Source organism: Tupaia chinensis, unplaced genomic scaffold (assembly GCF_000334495.1).
Source record: "Tupaia chinensis unplaced genomic scaffold, TupChi_1.0 Scaffold148587_1, whole genome shotgun sequence".
Classification (NCBI taxonomy): Eukaryota; Metazoa; Chordata; class Mammalia; order Scandentia; family Tupaiidae; genus Tupaia; species Tupaia belangeri.
The window spans coordinates 2,250,741-2,259,304 of record NW_006208436.1 but is presented as its reverse complement, the minus strand read 5'-3'; the positions used below and the strand labels follow the sequence as shown (position 1 = coordinate 2,259,304).

General features: G+C 35.9%; 1 protein-coding gene across 1 annotated transcript in view; it reads left to right on the top strand.

The window, feature by feature from the left end:
- Positions 1-8,564, top strand: part of RUNDC3B (RUN domain containing 3B) — a 154,192-nt gene that overhangs the window by 544 nt on the left and 145,084 nt on the right. The gene's annotated exons all lie outside the window — the stretch shown is intronic.

The following is an 8,564-nucleotide window of genomic DNA, read 5'->3' as shown; positions in this document are numbered from 1 at the left end:
CGAGCCGGAGGGGGCGGCGGCGCCGCGAGCTTTGGGCTGGCGGGCACTCCAGCTCCTGGGGGCTCAGAAACAAGGGGCCATGGCTCCAGCGCCCCGCGCCCCCGAGCTCCCACCGCGACGGCCGGCGCCCAGCGTGCTGGACAGCGGCCGGGGACGCTGGGCACCGCCGAGGCCCAGGACTCTCCGTCAGTTCCAGGGCTGTAAGCAGCAGAGGGTAGAGCTCGGGGCGGGGCTGGGGGAGGATTTGTTTGGAGTGTGCAATGTAGTGTCAGAGTAAAAGAGGAGGGCAAGAAGGAACAGCTTTTTCATGTAGCGCACATTAAGCTGGCAGCCAGCTTTGTGTAAAATAGTCATTAATATGATTATTGACTGCGTTGCCCCCAAATTGGAGTGCATTTCGTTGTTTGGGGTTGTTTACATACATCTTCACTCATTTCATTCCACTGTAGTGAATGCCTACTACACGCTAGCCATTGTGTGTGTGCCTGTGTGTACTATCCACTTTGAAACTACAGTGTTAGTGCTGCTCCTGCAGTTATTAGGAGTGGGGCTGTGGGATATACCTAGTCTTCGTGTCAGTGATTTATTCCAAGGTCTGCCTTTCCTTATTATCTGTTATTCTCTTTTTGTAGAACACATCAAAACATAAAAGGAATAATTACTATTTGTAAGCCTTGTGTGCAGAGATAACTATATAGGTTTTCTTAGCATGCTAACATTGTTTTCTTTGCACATTTAAATCCTAGGCATCCATTTACTAAGGGCTTTTCTGAACAATTACATTGTTTTTAAACTATCATTTCCATCGATAACCCTCTAAGAATCAGAGGATGATGAAATCTTTCCTCAATTTTTCATGTTTTCCTTGTGTAAAAATGTGTAAAGCATTTTAAGCAGAATATCAATATTTGTATCACTACTTAAATTCAATAATGTGGGGTTGCTTTTTCTCTTTTTAACTTGGGTTATTGCAGATGTTTATCTGTGTAGCAGGAGGCTCTGCCTCACTTAGAGTTATTACACTTTGAGTTATAAATGGTAAAATACTATGTAATCTGTTTCCTTTCCCACCTGTGCTGTCTAGGATGCAATCTTTTGAAGGAGATAGGCTGTATTAAATTTTTCTTTTACTTAGGTAGATTTTTTTTTAAGTTGAGTTACTAGAACAATAAAAAGGGCTGGTTTTCTTATCTTTATTCTTAAAAAAGAATTTCTTCTTTTTAAACATAAAGATAGCTTTGAAGCAGGTTCTACAGCAGGTTCCAATGTACATAGTGCTTGGGGTAAAGTATTTCATAAAATCTTCATCAAGAGTTAAACTTCACAAGAGCAGTGATCTTATCTGCTTTGTGCTTAATCTTTAAAACAAATTCTTTCCAACATAGCATCTTGCCCTCAAGAAATATTTATTAGATGAATAAATTTAGTGGTGGGTACTATTTCTTTTGCTTCTCCATTTTTGTCTTAGGTGGTATTAGATCACTGACTGTTCATTTATACCCTCATCAGAGGCAGTTGGAAAGATGAAAGGGACTTTTATTTCAACTCTATTTGAATTAAATTTTAAATAATGTTTAAGAAATTTTAGTAAGATTACACTGTTGGTGTGGATAGCTAAATGGGCTACCTGTGTTTTCATTATTTTTATTTGTGTAATTATTTTCTATTGTGAAAAGAATGTAAGTCTGATTTTAGTTATAGTTTACACATAGGTTTAATATAGTAGCTAAAATAAGTTTCACTTTTTCAATTTATGTATTTATTCAGGTAATATTTATTAAAGCTGCTCTTCATATAGTTGATGCTGCATATCATCCATATCTAGTAATGGGGTCTATTTGATAGGCTTTGCCTAAATTACTTTTACTTTTTGGGAAAAAATCACTGTAGCCTATGTTTTAAGTAGCCTACTACAAATTCAGCGAAATTAACAAAGCAGTATTTATGCATTTGTGCTAGTTCTCTTTACATTTCAGAATTCCGAAACCCAGGGTACTTCACCCATCTCTTAATAAATACGTTGTTTAGCTTTATATCTCAAAGAAGAGATGACTTAATACTTAGGTTGTGAAGAAGTTGGTGTAGTGGAGAAATAACCAGGTGCTAAGTCAACCTTATCATTTACTAGTATGTCCTTTAAGAAGCCATGCAAGCTTCTTTTCTTTTAGTTTTGTCTTCGTCATTTGTAAACTGATGTTGGACTAGATCATTGGTAACTATCATGATAGCCCTAAAATTAATAATAGCTTTCAATCAAAATGTGTTCATTGTTGGTTTTCAATTTCTCCAAGTATAAAAAGAGTAATATTGGTAGAGATGTGTTTATTGTACCCAGATAAGACATATACATTTTTTTCTTTAAACAAAAATATTCTGAACTGTGCCTTCCATTTTGTGACTTTCTACCGATGTCCTGGAAAAATTAAACAGTTTTCAAAACAAAAACAAAAACAACGCCTACACCACACATCATTCCAGTGTATCTACTGATACTTCACACCAATGCTTTCGTTACTCTTTAAACAACATAGACAGTCTCGATTTAATTTAAAACATTATATAAGCACACAACTCTTCAGGTTTAAAGCTTCAGTTGAGTACTATAGTATTGTAGTTTCCAACTGTGGAATGGGCTTGTTCAGTTAGGTAGGATAGTCTGGAAGAGTGTTGAGTTGATTTTTGGTTCACTGTGTTTATGCACATGTATGTAGTTATTTCATTGACTCCTCCCCCCCGTTGAACATGTATGTATTGTAAACTAAAAACATTTGTATGGTACTTATCTCAGCAATAAGTACACTTTCATTTTCCACAGATTGTGGTGGAAAGAAAATAGGTCATTTGAGAACTCTGAATCTTCCACTCTGTTCTGAAATATTCATACACTTGACTTTGTATCTATGCACCAAGTGGTCTTTTCCTGTACTCCATCATTTAGAACTTTGAAAAATTAAATTGCTAAAGTCATTCAGACTTTCTTTTTAACTTGCATGTTTATCCATAGAAAATCGAGTATTATTACTAAATTTTTCTGCCTTTTTTTAGCTCTATAGTTTACTAAAAGCTTACATATTCTTTTGATTTGAGTTCTGTTGGTACAGAGAATTAAAATATAAATTCTAAATCTATGGATCAACTATCTTATGAGAAAATTCTTTTTTAAAAGAATTATTTAACTTTATTTATTTTAATTTTCCCCAAGGGTGTAGGGGGAGAGAGAGATAGAGAGAGAGAGACTGAGAGCTGCCAGAGCTGGGACTCAAACGATAGTCGGCCACGTGGGAGTCTAGCAACCTTAGTCACACCATGTCAGCTGCCAACCCTGAGAAAATCCCTAAAATATACACAAATATACATTTGAAATACATATGTAGGGTCAGCAGGTGGAGTGGTGGTTAAGGTTCTGGACTCACACATGGCTGACCATGATTCAAGTCCTGGACCTGATGCCTTACTTCTTCACTTTCCCTCTCTCTGTCCCTCTCTGATGAGTGCATATTCCCTATAATAAAATTTAAAAAATAATAAATAAAATTAAATAATTCTTTAAAAAAGTAAAATACATATGCATAAACATTAGAAAATAACATTTGTCAAACTTCTAACCAATAACTTAAGAGAAACTCTTCACACAATGTCATTATTTTTTGCCATAGGGCGGGCGCCACCACGCCCAATGTCATTATTTTTCTATCTTATGAGAAGAAAGGACTAATAAGAAGGATTTAAAGAGATAGGTAATGGTTAAGCTGGGTGGAGACAAAGATAATTTACAATGGAAGTTCTTTTAATAATATGCACATAGTTAGGCTCAGTTTTAGGTAGGCCAAGATATTTAAAATTACATTAACACCTTATTTTCCCCAGTAAAGTCAAGGAATGAGGAGCTGATGTAGTTAATGTTTCAGGTAAGCTTAAAATTCTACCATCAATTCTAGTGCTTTACTCAGTATTTGTTATGGAGTGCAATCTTCTGTATAACTAAAGCTTATAATTTAGGTGCTCAAATTGCAACCACAGTAAATAATAATATTTAAAACAGTTTAGATGAATTGCTTTAACAAAAGATTACATATTTCTCTACCTGCTTTAAAGAGATTCCATGTACAGTGTCATGGACTCCTTATTGAGGACTTTACTCTGGATCTGTCTCTGTTTATATGCCCACTGTGCAGTGTCTATTCTTGGAGACTTCAGGTGCATAGAGTTTTTGCTAAATGTTCCCCAGAAGACTATGTCCTTGGAGTTCTTTGTCTAATTTTGCATTCTGCTATTTGTTTCTACCAAGTTAACTGTTATTTCTTACAACTCTGTTTCTAGCAGTTCTTTTCTTTGCACCATCCTGACTTGCTGATTATAATCGGTTGTGAACTAGGAAAGCTAAACTTGTTATGTGTTTCTTTTTAAAAAAAAGTTCCCAGAGGTCTGAGTTAAGTGAGTGAACTTCAATAGTCTGAACTTCTTAACATTCTGGTCACTGAATAATTGGGGAGGGGGGGGGGTCTGTCCTTCTGCTTAACTTGGTGAGAGAAATGCAGGTATGTGAAATGTTTCTGAATATTATTAGTAATATAATTCTTTAAACAGCTTTAAATTTAGTGATTTACTTTTCTTGTTAGAGTTTGCTTGAGTATGCCTTTTAAGACTATTCACCCTTTTGCTTTAGCAATTATATTTTTACCTAAAACTCTTCTAGAATTTTTTTGCTGTAGGGTGTGTGTGCTCTCCAGAGAGAGAGAGAGAGAGAGAGAGACAGACAGAAAGCGAGAAATCCTCCCCCAACTCCCTGCACCCAGGGGATGGCCATGCCACAGTCCTCTTTCCTCCAGTCTTCTCTCAGGACTTTGGGCACACACGCATGCACACACACTGCGCCTGAGTTCAAGCCTCCAGCAACGTAACCATTATCCTATCTGCTGGTTCTGCCTAAAATTCTTTCAGTCATACTTTACAAAGTAGAAATTTGGATTGGGACTTTGGTCAACATTTATTGTATTGCTTTGGAGCAGGTTCAATATAATTTCTAAGAATTCTTAGTGCCCGGTTCATGGGTGGTTGCAATGGAGGTAAGATGACCCTCTTTTCAGATACTAGTCCTAGACAGACATACTAGCATTCACAAAAGGTCATTATTTCTTTCCAAAGCTAAATCTGTTCAGATTGCTTGAGGACAGAGAATAGCTGCCCCCTAGGTATTTATTAGGGGTATTTATTTTAACTTTGCTGCCACTCAATAAATGTCAAAAGTTCAGTGGAGAGAGATGATATTCAAGGGGAATGTTTGAAGCATATCTACTCTTCTGTTCACTTTTAGAGGTTCTTTAAATTGGATGCATAGGTTAGTCCAAATCATAGAGTAACTAGTATGTAGACTGCCTTGCTCCACAGTCTCCTATCCCCTGTTGATTTTACTCAGTTGTGCACTGGTGAGAGTCTACCTGCCTAACCTGAGGATCATCATAAAAAGCAATCACAGAGGGTTTTCTTGAAGTTGGTTTCATTATGTGAAAAGTGGCTTTTTTGTAGACTTCTGTGAGAAATATCTGTCTTATCTTAGTGCCAATAACTGTTGTATTGGTTGCTGGGAAAGTTATAAGACAGTTTTTGCATAGAAAAACATAGAAAAATACATCATAACTTTCCTGACAACCTAATATTTATAGGCAATTCATTTATATCTGCTAGACACAAATGAACATGTAACTGACAACCTTTTCTTGAACAGACATTTGCAAGCTTAGTGTTAAATCTGTGGTACCTGCCTCTGAAAGTATGTAGAACATCATGATAATGCATTTAGCCTTACTCCTTGTTCTTGTTCTACTATGTCCCATATTTTTAATAAAAATTTTATTGACTAATAATATGCATATAGAAAAGCACACATAGCCTAAGTGTACAGCTTGCTGAATTTCTTGTAAGAGGGCACAGAGGAATATTACTTAAAACCCCAGAGACAAGCTCTTTGCTTTTATCTAGTTACTACCCTTGTTAAGGATTGCCATACTCCTGTCCTCACCATTTAGTTTTGTCTCTTGTAGATTTTAAATGAATAGAATAACAAAACTCTTTTCTATTTAGCTTATTTTGCTCAACATTGTGAGATTCATCTTTTCTGTCCATGTTGCTATAGTTTGTTCATTGCTGTATCTTATTCCATTGAGTGAATATATATATTATAATTTTTCTATTCTAGCACCGATGGACACTTGAGTTGCTTCTACTTTTTGACTATTACCAATTAAATGAATATAATATTCATGAAGATATATGTTGGTCTATGATACATGTGATTTATGTCAGTATATACTTAGTGGAATTGCTGAGTCATATGGCTTGCAGATGTACAGCATCAGTAGATAAAATTTTCCAATGAAGTTGGACCAGTTTACATACTAATAAGTAATGTATAAGAGTTCCTATTGTTCTACATCCTTACTATGAACTTGAAATTTTCTGTCTTTCATATTAGTTATTTTGGTATGTATGTTAGGCTCTCACATGGTGATTTGAATTTGCATTTCCCTGACACCTAATGAAGTTAAGCAACTTTTTATATGTCCATTGGCCACTTGAAGATCTGTTTTGTGAAGTGCAAATACAAGTCACTTTTCAATTGGGGTCTCTGCCTTTTTGTGTTTTTAATGTGTAGTTCATACATGGCAGTCTTTTGCTAGATCTATGTAGCAAAATATCTTCTATTTGGTGGCTTTATTTCTCACTTTATCATGTGTTTTGGTAAATAGAAGCTCTTAATTGTAAAGTAGCCCATAAATTTCCTTCATAGTTAATGCTTATTGCGCTATGCTTAAGAAATCAGCCTACTTGGAAGTAAGGAAAATATTCTTCTGTTTACATCTAAAGCTTTATTGTTATACTTTTACACTTACATCAACAATCCATCTGTAGTTTATTTTCATTTAAGGTATGAATTACTGGTGTCAAAATTAAATATTTCTCTTAAGGAAAATCAGTATGACCTAGTACCATTTATTTAAAAGATCATGCTTTCTCCACTACCCTTGTGTCACATTTCTCTTGTTATTAAGTCACGTGACTGGATGGATCACTGGTAAGTCTCTTTCTGAACTCTATTCTGTTCCGTTAGTCTATTTGGTTATACTCAAGCTAATGTCACATTAGCTTATAATATGTTATAGCTCATCTTGGTGTTGCTAATAAAAATTTTCTAGCCTTATTGTTCAAGATAGTCTTGGCTATCTTTAGCCTTTTGCAAACTAAATTTTAGACTCAATTTCTCAATTTCCATTACAAAATTCTTCTGGATTTTTATTAAGCTTACACTGATTCTATAAATCAATTTTTTGGGACATTGTCATCTTTACAATATTAAGACTTACATAATCCATAAACATATTCTATTCCTTATGTTATGTAGCCATTACAGTACCTGCTGGTTGTCCCTTTCCATTCTTAATGTCTTTTCTTATCATCCTGCACTAGCTAAGACTACTAATATGGTGGTGTACAAAACATTAACAATTTTACAGTTAAGTAAGATTTTTGCAGTAGGTTTTACTTAGTTCTCTTTTATTTCTAGATTGCTGAGAATTTTTATCTTAAAGGATGCTAAGTATACTATCAAATCCTTTTTCTATCAAGATAAGCATAATTTCCTCTCCTTTTTTTCCTTTTATGTAGTGAATCATATTGATTGACGTTTGTATGTCAAACCACTCTCAAATCACAACACTCAGTTGTGATGTATTATCTTTTGTGACATATCCTTGCATTCAATAAGTTAATATTTTATTTGGAATTTTTGTATATTTGTTCATGGGAGAGGTTGATCTATAATTGTAATTTCTTACAATGTCCTTGTCTGTTTTAGATATTAAGTTCAACTAGCCTTATAAAACAAGTTGGGGGGACCAGCAGTTAGCGTAATGGCTATGTCACTGGACTCCCATGTAGTCGACCGTGGTTTGAGTCCTGGACCCGGTGGCTTAAACTCACTCCGGGCACGTGTGTGTGCGTGCCCAAGATCCTGAGAGGAGAATGGAGGAGAAGGGATTGCGATGTGGCCATCTCCCCGCGGGGGGGGGGGGGTGATTTCTCACTTTCTGTCTCTCTCTCTCTCTGTCTGTTGGGCGAGTAACACATGCCCTATAGCAAAAACCTCTCCAATAAATAAATAAATAAACAAACAAACAAACAAACAAACAAATAAATAAATAAATAAATAAAACAAGTTGAGGGACCAGCAGTTGGCGTAATGGCTATGTTGCTGGACTCCAATGTAGTCAACCATGGTTTGAGTCCCGGACCCAGTGGCTTAAACTCATGTGTGCGTGTCCAAGATCCCAAGAGGAGAATGGAGGAGAAGGGATTGCAGCATGGCCATCCTCCCTGGGGGGTGATTTCTCGCTTTCTGTCTCTCTATCTCTGTCTTTCTGGCGAGTGCACACGCCTTATAGCAAAAACCTCTCAAAAACAAAACCAAAACCAAAAAAAAAAAAAAAAATTGGGAAGTGTTCTTTTTTTCCTGTCCTGTAGAAGTTTATTGTAAGATTGATATTATTTCTTTCTAAAACATTTGGAAG